Raw genomic sequence first — 15,362 nt, forward strand, 5'->3', positions numbered from 1 at the left:
ACTTGTCCTGGGTATGCGTGTAGGGAGTGGTGCCTTGCACAAGCCCTGCTCCTAGCCCCACCTCCCACCTGACACCAGACACAGCCCTTATAAGCCAATTGTTAACTCAAGGTTATAGTCCCAAAAATAACACAGTATTGTTGTTTCTAAACTTCTCATTTAAAATTTTCTACACTTTTGGCCTCAACATAAAATTTTCCCTCCAAATATTAACACTAGTTTTCCCATATGGTACTGTTATTGGCCCAAAATACTCTCTGAATGCCTTTCTCTAACTTTGCACATGATTTATTCCTTTATTAAAAAGGTAGCCTTTATTAAAGAGGCTGCTTGCCGTTAGCTAAAAGGCAGGATCCTAACATTTTTTTCATTCTACATGGGATCTGCACCTTCCAGTCTTCTGGCTTGTAGATGTTAAAAGCTTTGTACTGAGGCCTGGCTTCAATAGTGACCAAGAGAAGTGGCCTTCACAGGGTTCCTTAAATTGCAATACCATACTCCAATTAGACCTTTTCTATAAAAGGAAAAAAAGTAAACTGAGGTCCCCATACAAATTTTCTTTCATATCAGATTGGCTCCAAAATTACTATTTATATACTCAAACACTGACCATTCTTTCTAAGCCACAGGATAGACATGGAAAGGAGGACCAAAAAAGCCCCTTATCAATGACAAGGTCCACCCCTACTGCTCCACCCTCTACCATACCTTCTAAGCCATCCCAATATCCAAAACGTCCTAATGGGTGCTTCCCCCTTCAGCAAATAATGGTAAGAAGAAGGCCAATTTATGTCCCCTTCCAGCTATCAGATCTAAGGAAAATTTTAAAACATCTGGACAACTATACTGATGCCCAGACAAATACACTCAAGCCTTTATCTCTTGATCCAAACCTTTCAATTGACATGAAAAGATATTATGCTTCTACTAGAACAGACTCTTTTCTCATTAGAAAAACAATGGGTTCTGGCCCAGGCCACTCAGGTTAAAAATGATTACCATTTACAGTAAGCCCCAATACTAGTGATACCTAGAAATGAGGAAATAAATACACCTACCTACAGGGGCACAGACAGTCCCCTTAACTGATCCACACTAAAAGGGACTAATGATATAACTCAAGCAGTAGAGTGCCACTTTACAGGCATAAAGCCCTGAGCTCAAATCCAACACAGGCAAAGACAAAAAAATATTTGGGGCTGAGGAAGTAGCTCAATGGGAAAATGTCTGCCCAATATGAGCAAATCCCTGGGTTCAATTCCCCAACATTGCTAAACCAAAAAAAAAAAAAAATAGTAAAAAAGATAACTGGCATTAATGTCACTTCGGCCATCTCATAATGGAAGAAAGTAGTTTAACCTAGACCAGATCCCTCATTCTTCAGATGAGGAAGCTGAGGCCCAGAACAGTTCAGAGATCTGCTCTCCAGAGTGTCAGATGTCAATGTAAAATAACAGCTTTGATTTACAGCAACACCCTAAAAAATCCCCTTGCCTTTCTACACCATCTTAAGGAGGTTATCAGAAAACATACCACGATGGACCCAGAGTCACAGCTGAGAGATGCTCTTCTCAAAGATAAATTTCTAATAGTCAGCCCCTGATATTTGTGAAAAACTCAGTCTATGGCTGAGGGAGAAAAGTCATTGGATCAGCTAATACAACTAGCCATGTCCATATATTATAACCAGGAAATTACTAACAGGGAGAAAGATAAGAGATATGACCTCATTGCTGCCCCCACCTGACTGGGGCCTACATCTCAAGTTTGCTACCATGATGGACAAGAGGGACACTTCTGCAAAGAATGCTTAAGGGGGGACAGCCCGGGAGACAGCTCCATCCCCAAACAGGACCCTGCCCTCTCTGCAAAGGTAACCACTGGAGGTCTAAGTGTCCCCATCTCCTGATGGAAGGCAAGGTGCCACCTCCTATGGATTGATGGGTCCCAGCTCCCTGTCCATGCTCCACTTCTTGGAATCGATGCTGAGGAGCCTCATGATAGCCATTATGACAAAAAAAAAAATTATTTTCCGCTAGACAGTGGAGCTCATTTCTCTGTCTTATCTTTCTCTCCTGGTCCCCAGTCCAATGACAAGGTTATCATTCAGGGCAAATCTGGCCAGCCCATAGAGTTCTAGTTTACCCAGGCTCTGGCCTGCTCTTGGGGAGACCTCCTCTTCTGTCACTCTTTCCTCATAGTACCTAAAACGCCAATGTCCTTGCTGGGACAAGATTTACTATCACAACTAAAAACTCAAATGCTCCTCCGCCAGGCAGCTATCTCTGCTGCCCCCTCCTTCAGAAACAATTAGATCCCATAATGTGGACTGATGAGATGAATGTAGGGCAAGCCTGGATGGCCCTCCCTATTCTAATAAAACTCAAAAACCCCTCACAGTTTCCACACCCAAAACAATATCCCCTCAAGCCTGAGGAAGGATGAGGCCTTATGCCTATCATAAATTCCTTAGAACACCAAGGGCTACTAAATAGTTACTCCAGTCCATATAATAAATTCAAAATTCTTATAAAAGTTAATTTTAAAATACAAGTAACAAAGTAACCAACTAAAAAGGATATAGATAGATAATAAATGTATTTTTTGAGAAGTTAAAGGAAAAAATGTTTTTGGTTGAGAAAGGATTTTATAAAGATGGGTTTGTCCTAAAGATTGCTTCAAATAGGAGAGATAAAGGCAAGCCATCAAAGGGCTTAATATGTTATATAAAGGTCTGAGTAAGTTTTAAAAATGTATAATAAAAACCTTCAATGTATAATAAAGTTAAAGTTGAGTATAATCTAAGAGTTGCCTAAAAGATTTTTAGGGTCATGTCAAACTAAAATCAAATTTTCTATGTCTATAAAATAACAAGGTTATCTTAATATTGTTCTGTTCTGAGTAACATTTACAAAAAAACATTACAGAAAAAGACTTTATCAAAGAAATTATTTGTGTTTCCTGTTGATCTTGTCAACTTTAAGTACTACTAAATCAGAGTTCATTTATATATTTGCTCATCCAGTGGTCTCTTAAATGACCACCTAATAACTGTGTTTGGTATCTAGACTTTATCTAAATATGGTACAAACATTTACAGAGTTAAAAGTGTCCATTTATTTAAAATGATGAGCTAAATCTCTTTTATACAAAAGTGTTACATTTAACCTGCATCCTGACAGTCAGCCTCTATTTGTCTTTAAAGGTCCCACAAATGCTTCATAACAACCAACTGGTCAGTCTTGCCACAAGAATTTAAAGACAGCCTCATCTTTGTGGAGAGGCCCTAACCAGAGACTTATTAGATTTGTACTAACCAGAGGCCACCCTTCTTCAATGCAGAGCCACACAGGCCCTTATCTGCAATGCAACTGAATCCTTTTTAAAACTTTCTGGCCTTTGGGAATACAAAGTCTCTAAGGAGAAGGCTCAATTATGTCTCTCTCTGGTCACCTACCTAGGTGTGTTGGTAAAGGGACAGACTCACTCCCTGAGTCCTAAGTGTATCAACCCAATTTTCTGTTTCACTACCCCCATACCATAAGACAGCTTATAGCAAGCTTGAGAGTTACAGGATTTTGCAGAATTTAGATCCCTAGGTATGCAGTCCCTGAGCAGACACCTTTTATGCTCCTCCTAATATTCTTAGTTGGGTCTTAAATAATGTATGGCCACCCATTTCTCTTAGAAAACTTGCCTCCAACAGACTCTTCTCCTCTGGCTGACTACTACCTTATCTTAACCTTCTCAAGGAACTTCTCAAAGGGCATGCAGACCAGATCTTGCCCCACCCTGTAACAATTTCTGTTAAACTAGGGGATCTTTTTCTCCTAAAAGATCTCCTACCATCTCCACTGGAACTTCGATGGACGAGCCCTCATCTGGTCATTCTCATGACACCCACTGCTGTCAGGCTCAATGGGATCTCCCAGTGGCAGCACCTCTTGAAGAATGGACTCTTAAAATCCTCTAGAGAGCAACATTTCACAGTGGTTCTCCTGGCCAATGCCCATCCTAATGCCTATGTTTCTTGCTCTCCTATTCTTAAGCTTCCTCCCTTGTATCATACTACATGTCTGCTACTGCCAATCAAAAGTTTAACCAGTTGTACCTCCAGGGATATCAACCTTTCCAAAACCACCTGGAAAAACTACTGTGAAGGCCCAATCCAGGATGCCACAGGAGCCTGAGGATCCTGCCCCATACAACACCTCCTACTAGCAGGAAGCACCTTAAGAGACCCATACTTCACCCCAATTCCTGATCCTCAGCCCCTACCCTCATCATTTTTAAACAAAAAATGGGAGAATGATAAGAACTGCCCCTTGCCACCATTCTGCAGCCTGAGCCAGAGCTGGTTTCATCTCTTGCAGAACAAAGCCCACTGTTCCTTCTCTCCCGCCACCTTCCTTTGTCCGCCCCTAGACCTTGATTTGGAAGCTGGTCTCATCCCTTGCAGAGCAAAGCCCCACTGCCCCTTATCTCCTGCCACTTTTTTTTCTCCCAAATGCTACTTAAGGCCAGACCCACTGAGAAAAGCTGCTGAGCCATTTTTTCTTGGCCAGCTAGACTGCTTATTAAACTTTTGGACATGAGATACCTCTCGTGAGCCTCCTTTGTGTGCAATGTATGGCGTTTTCTTAACACAGCTCCAAGGAAACAAAATATGTCCTTTAGTCAATTAATTATAATTTTCCTTACAGTATAATTCGTAGAAAGAGAAGGGGAAGTTTAAACTCCAGGTCCTACCCCTTGCTTTCTCCTTTTTTATGTCTGCTTAAAAATCACCTACAAAGTGCAGCTTCCATATGCACATTAACTGAAGTTTTCATCTCAAACATTACCTCTATAATCAGTCTCTATGACAGCATGAACTTTGTTTCATTTAGAAAATTTATCACACAAACTTCTCATTTTATTCATGCTTTGTTTCTGAGAATGCAAATTACATTTTAAGATTAAAGTGTTTATAGTTTCATTGGGGGAAGAAATCAATGTAGCTTAAGCATAGCTGCTCCCTATACATATATATGCATATATATATATATATAATATCAACAAAATATGTTGACATTTCTGTGTGTCCAAAACCATTCAAATTATGTGTTGGTATTTGACTGTATTTGTTTAGAGACAGGGTCCTGTTATGTAGTTCATGCTGGCTTTGAATTTATAATCCTCATTTCTTCTCCAAAGTGCTGACATTAGAGGTGAGTGTCCCCAAGCCTGGCACGTTTCCATCTCCTTAAGGAAAAATGTCCATTCATCAAAGCCAAGACTGATATTCCCTTGAATGTGATGATATTAATAATTCTTCCCTAAAATACTAAAATATCACTTGGTTTGAATAACTACTCCCATGAATATTATATTTTGCTTTCCCATATTTGGTCTTCCTATGATCCAGTAAATAACAAGTGAATATGTAGCAAATCAGATGGTGTTTTACCAACTAGTAGTCATTTAACCACAGATCCATGTATAAACTCTATAATTTAAAGTATTAAACAAGATAAATAACACTTTGGAAAAGACATTTGACTAAAATACTGTGGCCTTAGTATTATTCTAAATAAAAAATCTTGGAACTCCACTTCTCAGCTTGCAAAATTGAATTGCTAAACAAAATGACTTATGATTTTTGTATATTCTTGTTTCTGATATGGGACATACGTGTATTAAATGTGGTAGAGAAATAAAATTATAAGGGTTTCTCATTACAAAGAATATGTTATAACATTGTACAGTAAATAATTTTCATTTTCTGACATATGCCTTACATTCAAAATTCAGTAAGTAATAAAATATTCTATAAGAATGTTTTCTGCTATTATGTATAGGTGCACTAAAATGTGTTAGCTCAGTCAATAAATGAAAGAAGACAGAATAGCCAAAACATAATAAAGAAAAGAGAAATAAATTAGTGAGAGGACAGGGACAAAAAACATTCAAAGATAGTAGGTATGCTGAAAAGTATGAAAGTGATATACAACTTGACTTTTATATTTCTTTTTCATTTTTTATTGTTGTGCTGGAGTCCATTGCTGCAATTACACATTTTCTTGCAATATGTCCAATATATCATACTTGAACTCACCCCCTCCATCATTCTCCTTTATCCTCCCTCCTCCATTCCTGGAATAGTTTCAACAGATGTCATTTTTCCATTTACATACATGTGTTCACAGTAGTAGAACCACATTCACCCTCCCACATCCTTTCCAAACCTCCTCCCCCCATCCCACTGGTACCAGCCCTCCAGGCAAGACCTGTTCTACCCTCCTGTTATGTGATTTAGTAAAAGAAAAGAAAATTACAGTTTTGTTTAAGATAGCAATACAGAGAATTTTCTTGTGACTTTTAAAATTTTTTGATGTCACTTTCTATTGAAAATGCTTCAATGAATAGTTTTCAATTGAATCTGCTCAACTGTAAAAACCTAGCTTTGTCTCTATCAAAATCCATCATAGGCCTTAAGTATTCTCAGCAACCTTAGTGCTATTGCTCCCCTTCTTGTCTTTCCCACACTGTTTTTTTAAGTTAACTTCCATGTCAGTTTTGAATTGGACTCTAAATAATGTAATATTATTATTTTAATTTATGTTTTGTATTATCCTAGTTTTCATAAGGAATCTGTCAATTCTTCAAGTGTAGGGATGTTTGTGAAGCTCTAACGTCTTACCCTTAGGTGGTAAAGTAATGTGTTCTGGTTATTGATACCAGCATGTAAGTTGAAATATAACTGTAACCACATTTATTTTACACTTTATTTTTAGGAGGGAAGTTATATTCTATAATCAAATATTATGTAGATTTAATATTTAGTAGAAAAACTACTTAATATATACTGTCCTTAAAAATTTTATTAATCTAACACAACTACTTCTTTCCCATGTCATGTAACCACATATCAAAACTGAATTCTTTTTGATAGTTTTTAGAATATTTTGAATACAAAAAACACTGTATGATAGAATGTGAAGAAAAACTTCTGCTGAAAGGTAAATTTCCTGTTGACTTTGAGAAATATCACCTTTTAGTTTTGATCACCTAAATTTAATGCAATGGCAATATGGAAATGTCTGTAAGAAATTATAACAGTGGCTTTGATATTTATGGCAATCCTCTGAGTTCAGTGAATGCTGAGATGTCAATTTTATCTTTGGTTGATCCAAGAACCTGAGATGTTACTTGGACAGTCAGTGGAAATACCAAAAGCAAAAGATTTATAATGTTTTAACTTCATCCTTCCTAGCTTTTTGATTTGAGTTAGATGTTTTTTCTCTTATCAGTTACTTAATTCGTACGATGCTATGCTAGCCAAAGATAATGGTGACACATTTAGGTTCAATGACACTAGGGGTTGATCTCCACTTAGATATTTTGTTTTGTTGCTCATTCCACATTCAATTGTCCTTAAAGGCATGTCTACCTATGTAATTCTAGCAGGTTTTTAGGCCATTTTAAAACACTAAACTGTTTTTATTAATCCACAGCTGCCATATTTTTTTTTAAATTTGCACAGGGACTGTGAATAGTGCTGACACTAATTACTTGTAATTTCATATGAATTTACTAATCTCCAGCCCAACAGGATGCCCTCTGTTATAAATGTTCCAGGAGTGACTTCTAATAACCTCAAGCCAGCTGGCTGTTCTTGGGACATAATTACACTTAATCCAGTTGTAAAATCTGTCTGTTACCCCTTATGTATATATTTCTAATGGTATCTATAATGTTTTTTATAGTGCCATTAGCAGGTATGTACCTTATTTGAGGAAGTGATTCATGGTAAACAAAAAATCTGAGCTGGAGAGAGAGTAAAATACATGAAATCTTTTCAGAATCACAGAAAGTTCAGAGCTGGAATGAAGACAAAACATTGCTAGTATTCTAACTTACTTTTACCTATTCAAAGAAATGGAGTAATATGAATATCAAAAGAAAAGGCCACACATAAGAAACAAAATATTTATACCTTAAAAGTACATTTGATGAAAATTTGGTGAAGTTTTGTGGTACCAAATGCAAAAAGTGTGATATAGTCTCAAGTAAAATTAACCCTGGTAATCAGTGCTCAAAGTTTTTGATGCAGCATCATAAACAGAATAAAAGATGAAATAAGTGGCAAAATTTATTTGTACAATTAATTTACCTTAACTGAATCAGTACATGAGATTATAGACAAATACACAAATTAAATTACAACAAATACAATAAGATAGAATGTTGTACATAAGAATAATTCTTTAAATCCTTGATAACATGTGAGTAATTTTTTGAATAATTTTGTTCACTGAAAAGATTCAGCATATTAAAAATGTGTACTTTTTGTTAAGTGAGTGCCCCTTAATAACTGTCTCGAATTTCTTAAAGCTGATGCAAACATGTCAGAAAAGCTTTGGAAAACCATTCTGGTATAATGAAAGGAAGATCTAAAAAAACATACTTATACTTTTACCTTAGAAAGAAATAATTCTGCTTTGTTTTGAGAAGAAAAAATTTACATGAGTAAATTCTTTTCTTCTCTTGAAAAATGGAAAGAAAATTTTCTCTTTCCATAGTGTTGTTGTTTTTTCCTTCCATTATAAAATCATGGATTTAAAGGAAATAAATTTTAACGTCCCTCAAAAAAATAGAGAAGGGTTTTGAAGCTCTTACTCATAAGACATAAGGTCTACAATTTATATAAAAATTAGATTCTTTTGGCATTAAAAATATCTTCTTACAGACACTGTGGATTATTATAGTAAAGGAAAGGGAAGGATAGTTTATGTCTATTCTATCTCCCATTTTGAAAAATAATGAATCCTACTTTGCTAGTAAAGAGCTTTGTGAGACCTATGCAAATTCTCCATTTCCATTCCATCTGCAGCCCGAGAGGGAGTATTAGTGTAGCCTTATTCTCTGATAGATGGATATACCTCTGAGGATGTGGAGGCTTTTTATCTAATAGAATCAACAAAATTGTTTAGAGCTAAAATGTGCTGTCAACTTATATAGTGAAGAATACCTGCATATTTCATTCATTTAAACACATCATTGTACATGTTCTGTGTTTATATTTTATACATTCAAAGACCGGATCTCTTTTCCAATCTTTCTGGCAGAATGTCCCTATCTAAAGAAGCACACGTTTAAATTAAAAGCAGTATGGTTTGGGGCTGCATATCTATGGAGATGACAAGTGCTGAGTGTCTACTGAGATTGCCAGCAAGGTTTCCCGGTTGTACTGAGGTCATTGGCTAGAAAACTGAACATCTATAGTTTGAAAGTTGTAGGCCATGAGGCACTTAAATTAATAACTATGACTGAGATAATGAAAATGCAGGATACTCATAAGAAGATGTCGCACAAAAGAAACTTGGGGGGCATCTCATAAATTACAAAAAGGCTAAAAGCACAGATTTCCATTTATTCTGCAGTGTCATTCATAGTTAAGCTGAGATTTGGGTGAGAGTAATACTTAATGGCAGTATATTTTGGCTTGACTTATGGCTGGAATTGAGTTCTTTGCTCTTTTCATTCAAAAATAAATGCAATTCTTGCTTTGTTTGAGATTAATGGCTAAATGATATATGGGTGTTAGAAAACAAAATATAAGTAAAAATAATTATGAAAGCATAATGTATTGTCTTAATACTTATCAAACACATCTATTTTGTGACATTAAAAATCACATGAGTATTTCCTTAGTTCTTATAAGACAACCAGCCATTTAAACAGAGACAGTAAAATTGGTGGTGTTGATATCTTTTCATTATGCTATATTATGGATAGTTTGAGTAAATTTCAATTAACATTCAATAAGGAAAAAAAATTCATTTTTTTGACTGATTATGTTGTGGTAGATTTACTGAGGCAAAAGAATATAAGCAAATTTCAGGGATTGAAATGAAGTCATGCTCACTTCATTTGGACAAGATTTACTGAGTTGCGTAATAGCTATATGATATAGTTGGGTGACAGGTAGAATCACGATGAGAAATGAAGAGTGTAGGATATATTACTGAAATATTAAGAAGCTTAATTTAGAATGGCTTGGTGATACACTAGAGGAAAGACTCCAGGAGGAATTTCAAATAAATATCACCATCTTGGACAAAGAATAAAATGTAGGGAAAAAACATAAACTACAGGAAAAAACATGAAGTGAACAAAAACAATTAGCTGTTTTGAAGATACTGACAGTGAAGTGTCTGGACCTAGTCCACAGTAGTGCCTCTAAACTAGTTGATGAATGAGTTATAGGCCAACAAGTCCTGAGGGGAATTTAGCATAGGAATCTTGACTTTGGAGATGAAGTGAGGTGCAAGAGACATATATAGAGTAGTTAGATATGAATGAGTGGTGATAGCAATAAATGAATAAATGAATGCAATAAATATTCATTACCTGATGTTATCCAATATCTAACTGATATTCATATTTGAAAAGTGTGCTTTCCTGTGAAACACTACAGGGAGATAGCAAGGCAACACTTTACTCAAGAAATGAGGTAGAAATAGCTTTCCATTACCAACCATCTGGTATGAAATGGGTAGAATTCAAGTACTGAAGTTATCCTTAGATTTATTTTAGAATTATGGATGCACCAAATTTGGAAGACCAAAGATATGATTTCCATACTAAGAGGTTACTTGGACTGTGACACTTTGGCCACATTGTTTTGTTGAGACACTGCCATTACAACACTGGATATGACCAAGAAGTAGAATGAAAAACTAAGAGCTGTTTTAGCTCATCTTCATTTTCTAAGTAGGTTATGCAGACAGAGTGATGGATACGAGGAGAACTTGATATTTAATAAACTCCTCACAGTTTTGAGATCATTAATTTTCTGTTTATTGCAAACATGAGCCTTGAGAGAGAGGGAATTTAGCCTGGGAAAGAATCATAATGGGCTAAGAACCCTACAGAAATTTATATTGCCCACAGTTAGTTACAGAAAACTATCCCCCCCCAAAAAAATAGAACACAAATTCAGTGTTGATAATAGTCATCCAAAAAATAGTTTTGTTTCGGCTTTCTTTTTCACAGTCTATATTAGTGGAAAGTCAATATGCAAACTTATCAAACCAATTTCTGTGTTCTTAAGTAGGATATGCATACACATATAAATACATAAATATTCCACTGAAGTGTCATGTAAATGGTGTTAAACTTGTCTCAGCATACATATACACAAATGTCTTCACAATTAATATATTTCTTCAAGTTTCTCTCATATTTTCCCATTTCCTATAAACCCTTGTTCTTCTGTTTCCTTAGGATAAATGTGGATTCTATTCTTCTTCTTTATACTTTAATTTTTTACAAGTAATTATACTGGGAAATTAAAATATCAATACTTAAAATGCTTGTAAATTGAAAAATGACCATACCTCCTAACATATTTTTCTACATAATGCATGAAAAATTGTAATCTTTTCTCTTGCATATTAGAAACAATTATTTTTTCCTAAGATGAAGCAGAAGGGATTATATATTAAATGGAAGTGCAATTTCCCTTCAAATTTATTTGAAATATTTTTCTTGTTAACCACATCAGTGATGATCTAGGAGTAGATTACCTTCCTTGAAAAGCATCATGAATATATAATAAAAAGCTACAATAAAAATGGTTTGAGACTTGTACCTTGGTTGAATCTACCATCTGACTTAATAAAGATTTAATTATAGCTTCTGTTAATGGTGTCTCTTAAGATCATGTTTTATTTAAGAATAACAGGATGATTCTCTTCAACCTTAACCATGGGTGAAAGCCCATTTCTATCCATGTACTTCTACCAAGGTAGTAATGTAGATTTATCAAATAATGCAATAAGAAAGAACAAATCTCTATTTTTAATATTAATTAGGAAATTAGTTTCTCTTCTGGATAAATTTAAGTCAAACAAACAAGTATCTTTAATAGAACACAGGTTTAGAAACCAAGCACAAGCCCCTTGAACTTTTAAAGACCTAACTGTGGCTCTTCTTTAGTTGTTTTCTATCATAGGCAAGAAGTCAAGCTTGCCACAGAAATGTAGGGATTCTGGGTATATTTCACCTAAGTAAACTAGGCTCTGATAAACCATGTCTGGAACTTCTGCTGTGAGATTCAATTGTCCTTCCAAGGCAGGCAGTGAAGTCTTCTTCTTCAGAGCACAGTGTATTGCACATAAGGTCAAAAAAACCTAGACCACTGTGACTAATGGAGGCAGCTTTCAGAGGTGGTGATGAGTAGCTAATGCTTCTATTGTACTGGACAGAGTTGAAAGAACTTATCCTGCCATATTATAGCCTGACATCCTGAGGCATCTGTGAATTCAGAATTTGAATTAGCTTTCCATCTTGCTAGTGAAGAATATTGTACAACTTAATAACTTTTAAATATTTAGATATAGGTATTACTTCTGTGTTGGCACTCATAAATTTCACATGTAAGTTTGCTATGTTGCATTCATGGAGACTAGCCAAGTAGAGATAAACCAACAGGGTTTATCTGATTATACTGTAGTTGGCATGGTTTGATTTGAAATTGTCTGTTGAACATGAAAAATTTGATAGAGGCTAATAGACTCAAGTAAAATAAGAATACTCTTGAGAATAATGAAAAGCTTAGAATACATCAAGATAAAAACAGGAATAGAACATTACAAATAAGAAGTCAGACAACAAAAGGAACCATGTAGGCTCCCATTCTTTTTACTGGGATAAATTGTATGCTAAAAGTAGGGAGGTACAAGTGTACAATGGAAGAAGGAGAGCAGGACAAATCAGCCATTGATTCAAAGTGAATACAGGACTTTGAACTTTAAGTAAGATATATTCTGACTCCTGTGTTAACAAATAAACTTTAGTTTGGGGAGTACTAGTTTAATAGAATATTTTTTGTTTTACTTTGTTTTTGGTGGAACTGGACTTCACACTGGCAAAGTAGATGCTCTACTGCCTGAGCCACACCAACAGTCCTAATAAATTTTTTTCAAGTTTTCTTTTGCTTTAAAAGAAATTTGATCTTGAAAACTTTTTCAGAAAAGTTTTCTAAATTTAGAAATTATATGTGTAGAAATTCTGAAAATACACTGAATTTTGACAAAGAAAGTAAACTACTTGTATTACCACAAGGAAAATATAGGAAGAAAAGGGAATTACAACATATATTTTCTATTTTAATATAGAATTTATAAAGTATCTCACTTTCTCTCTTAATTTCTTGCCTTCTATTATGAAACTTTTTCATATCAAGTGATATTATGATAAATCATAAAAATCTACTGAGTTGCAATTTTATAGTTTTTAAGTGTTTATAAATATTCTGATATGGTTCATATATGACTGACATTTCCTTTACTATAAATTCATGGAATAGTGACTAGGTGGGCTCACGATTGACATATGAGTGTCTCATTTCCTTTGTATGATTCTGAAATTTAATATTCTGTATTGAATTATAAAAATAGTTTAAGGACATTTTGTGCAGAACCTAAATGATATTCCCCAAATTTTCTACCACTGTTTTCTTCTGACAATAAATGCTTGCCTTTCTACAAGATTTGGGTGTAACTTAAATACATTACAAAAAAAGAAGCAGAGTCAACTTTTTAAAGAAGTCTCTGAGTTCAGGATACAAAATAAATCCTAGCAAATTTTAAAAGATTACTTTTTTCATGCTAAAAACCATATTTATCAAATTTTTAAAATCTCAAATAGAAAGTTACACCCTTTTCTTATTTCATCCTGACTATATAATGACAATTTCTTTTCTAAAGAAACTCAATTTGTTTTTCCTCACTTTTTATTATCAACATATAAATTATATAAATTAATGACACACTGTGATATGTCCATATCTGAATCCATCCACATTTCTACCCTTACCACTCTTCTACCCTAGCATCTTTCCTAATCCCAAATAAGCACTCTTTTACTTTCAAATTCACATTGTTGTTGCCTAGTTTCCACATATGAGAAAGAACATACAGTACATATGTTTCTATATCTGACTTATTTTGCTTAACATGATGTCCTCTAGTTCTGTTCATTTTGTTGCAACTGACAGGGTTTCATTCTTCTCAAAGGCTACGTAGTACTTCATTGAATGGGTATTTTTTTTCCATTCATCTGTGGTTGTATACCTAGTCTGATTCTGTATTGTAGTTATCTTGAATAGTGCTTCATTAAGTTAGGATAAAGATACATCTTTAGTATGCTCCTACATTTGCATTCAAAAGTGGATCAAATGGTAGTTCTAATTTTAGATTTTTAGGGAATCTACAGTTTATATTCCATAGCGGCTTTGACAATTTGCATTCCCATTAACACAGTATAAAGGATCCTTTTCCTCCGCATTCTCAATAGTATTTGTGTTTTATTATAGTAGCTATTTTGAGTGTGGTGAGTGGTGTATTTTTATAATTTGAACTTGCATTTCCATGATGATAATGATATTGAATACTTTTCATATATTTGATATTGTTAAAATGTTCATACTGTACAAAGCATATTATAGATTCAATGTGATCCTGTCAAATATCAATGACATTTTTGATAGAACTAGAAAAATATTCTCCACTCTCTATGTTGGGACAGAAGATCCCAAATAGCCAGAACAATCTTGAGCCAAATGAAAAAACCTAAAGGCAACACTACATTGGATATTTGGTCATATTATAGAACAGCAGAAATCACAGCAGCATGACGCTGGCATAAGAGCAAACACAAAAGCCAATGGATCGGAATAGAGAACAATGAAATAAATCCATACATCTTTTGCTAAGTGACTCTCCATAAAGGTAGCAAAAAAACCATTGAAGAAAGGAGAACCTCTTCAAAAAGTAGTCTAGGAAATATGGATGGATACATGAATAGGACTGAAAAATTTCAAGTTTATGAGAAGGTTTAAGAAGTTGTTTTATACATCAATAGTAGAAATTTCAGTAGGATTCTAAGAAGATGCCACCATCATGGAGAGTTTCACATATAGGGGAATTAAACTGAAATTACAGTCTTCATAAGAAACAAACACAATTGAATTCAACCTGCCAACTGGATTTTCTGATAGTATGTGTGAAAACTTATACTGATGGTTAAATTATTCCAAAATGCCTTCCGATATTGTTTTATAACTTCAAATAAACTTTAAAGGAAAAAAAAAACCCTTACTATATCTCGGTTGTATCACAATATTGTACTTTACCACTACTTCAAACCAAGATCTTTTTACAAATCTTACAGTGTTTCAGATCAGTAATTTATTATAACTTCTAGCTCCTTTGAGTAAGGAAGTCTTGAATAAATGTCACTTATTCTAGAATTGATCACCAACAGCCTGCTTAATGAAGCTATCTTTCCTGCCATTGGTGATAATTTCAAGT

The sequence above is a fragment of the Castor canadensis genome, chromosome 1 (genome assembly GCF_047511655.1).
Source record: "Castor canadensis chromosome 1, mCasCan1.hap1v2, whole genome shotgun sequence".
NCBI classification, from domain to species: Eukaryota; Metazoa; Chordata; class Mammalia; order Rodentia; family Castoridae; genus Castor; species Castor canadensis.